The following is a 2,640-nucleotide window of genomic DNA, read 5'->3' as shown; positions in this document are numbered from 1 at the left end:
ATCTACGCGACTGTTCACCGCACGTATCTAGACGCGAGCCGTCATGCACGCAACGTTCAAGAACGGGCACTGCGGTCCCCTCACATGCCCACAATATATATATATATATATATATATATATATATTTATATATATATATATATATATATATATATATATATATATATATATATATATATATATATATATGAGAAAATGCTTGACTCATGATTAAAAACAGAAACTGTTTTACTGACGTTTCGACTGGAGGCCCAGTCTTCATCTCAGTAACGTAAGTACAACCTACAACATGAAGACTGGTCCTCCAGTAGAAACGTCAGTAAACCACTGTTTGTCTTGAGTCAACCATTTTCTCAAATATTTCCCCTGCCTACGCGAGAAGTTTCTTTTACTGCTTATATATATATATATATATATATATATATATATATATATATATATATATATATATATATATATATATATATATATAGGAAATGAGGGGCTCGTTGAAATCACACAGAAATAAGTACCAGACCGGTATTCTGGCGGTCGTGGGTTCGGATCCCACCTGGCGGGCATTTTTTCTCCGCTTTCTTTTTTTCCAAATTCCTTATCTGTTTCGATGGCCTACCCCAACCTCCCCTTTGCTTTCCGAGGTTTTCTTGACTGCCAACACTTATTTCTATATATATATATATATATATATATATATATATATATATATATATATATATATATATATATATATATATATATATATATATATATATATATATAGAAACCTCGGTAACAGCAACAGCGGAGGGTTTATTTCGACGTTTCGACTTCGAGACGGGTCTGCTACAGGAATATATATATATATATATATATATAGCGAATAAGAAAACTTCGGAAAGCAAAGGGGAGAATCTGGTTGGTCATAGAAAGAGTTGAATAATGTTTTGAGACAGAAAGAAAGTGGTGCAAAAATGCCCGCCCGGTGGGATCCGTGCCCACGACCTCCAGAATACACGTCTGGTGCGATGACCACTACGCTGCCGGCGGGGCTGTTTCCCCACTACTTTCTCGGGTATTTATGTTACAGTATTTTTGTGACCTTCTTTTTAACCCCCGGGCCGTGACTTCCTTTCTGTCTTTCCAAATTATTTATCTGTTTCAACGACCTACCACATCCTCCCCTTTGCTTTCCGAGGTTTTCTTGACTGCCAACCCTTATTTCTGTCTTATTTCAACGAGCCCTTCACTTCCAATTCTGATTCTCTACTTGCATAGCGAGGGCCTCTGTTCTTGTAGTCTTGGTGCAATAGGGAGAGGGCTCAACGCTGGTCGACCACTCTCGACATGCCGTAGACCCTCGAGTAAAAGCCCGGGGGTTAAAAAGAAGGTCCCCTTCACCCCGAGTAGTCCGAGTGGCGCTGGCTACCACCCCAAGTGTAGGAAACAAGAATACTGTAACATAAATACCCAAGAAAGTGGTGGGGAAACAGCCCCGCCGGTAGCGTGGTGGTCATCGCACCAGACACATATTCTGGAGGTCGTGGGTTCGGATCCCACCCGGCGGGCATTTTTTCACCACTTTCTTTCTGTCTCAAAAAATTCTTCAACTCTTTCTATGACTGACCACATTCTCCCCTTTGCTTTCTGAGGTTTTCTTGACTGCCAATCCTTATTTATATATATATATATATATATATATATATATATATATATATATATAGAGAGAGAGAGAGAGAGAGAGAGAGAGAGAGTTTATTGTAGACCCATCGTTAGAAAGGCGTCCTCGGGGCGGGAAACTGACTTCGTCATAAGCGGCACTACGTTGAAAGAGTGAATGATTTGCGCTCCCTCCACTGTGGCTGTGACAGCAAAAAATTCGGTACAAACACTCAGACGATTTTTCTGCGGGAAGCTCGACTTTGAGCAACCGCATGGTGCTCCAAGCGAAGAACGACCCGCTTGTTGCGGGCCACAATCACCCGCACAGGCTAAAAGTGCTGAAGCCGCACCGACACGCGTCGGTCCACGTCCGAGAGTGGGTCGACGTGCGGCCGTTCTAACGATGATTGCCGGGTAGAAATAAGGCTCGCCATTTTTTCACCCTCCCCGCTTACCGAGTCAACACTGATGCGCCCTCCGCCTCGTGTCTTTTATTCTTCTTGTTTCCTTGTTTTCCTTTGCGTCATTGCCGTCTTTTGAAGACAGCTCTTCTTTCCCTTCAAATGGTTTGAAGCAGTGACACGTAATTCGAGACGTGAAGCAGAATTGGCCGATAGAGAGAGGGGGTGCTGTTAGGGGTGGTCTAAGCCTTTACACAACCCGCAAAAGAAGCCCTAATGAGATACAAACGTCTCTGACATTGCGGCTCTCTCCCGCTTATTCTGGCTGATATAAGGTAAATCGTTACTCTCAACTCCTCAGCCCAGTTTCTTGTACTTCTGTCATGTACTTCCTCCTTTAGAGTCTGTTTAACGTTTCTCTCTTCTTTTTTTTCGCCAGCCGGGATGAGTTCCCTCTAATAGTTTCTGTATTTTAGGTTTGCCTGCCTTTCTATTCGATTTTTTTTCTCCAGCCTAAGCGTTTTTTTCTCCCCGCCGCTTTCCATGGAGTTTATTTTTTTAAATATTGCTTCTCCTGCCAAAATGGTTCTGGAGTTGCTTC

The 2,640-nt window shown here is 42.2% G+C and overlaps 1 non-coding gene across 1 annotated transcript; it reads left to right on the top strand.

Annotated features, from left to right (window-relative positions):
* The first annotated feature begins 1,471 nt into the window (after window positions 1–1,471).
* Window positions 1,472–1,544, top strand: Trnam-cau (transfer RNA methionine (anticodon CAU)). The gene has a single exon. It is a non-coding gene; the product is annotated as a tRNA-Met (tRNA).
* Window positions 1,545–2,640: the final 1,096 nt, after the last annotated feature.

Source organism: Haemaphysalis longicornis, unplaced genomic scaffold (genome assembly GCF_048455015.1).
Source record: "Haemaphysalis longicornis isolate Haplotype H1 unplaced genomic scaffold, Haemaphysalis longicornis Haplotype H1 scaffold_3, whole genome shotgun sequence".
NCBI classification, from domain to species: domain Eukaryota; kingdom Metazoa; phylum Arthropoda; class Arachnida; order Ixodida; family Ixodidae; genus Haemaphysalis; species Haemaphysalis longicornis.
Note: the sequence above shows the minus strand (reverse complement) of the source record. Positions and strands in the feature narration are given on the sequence as shown.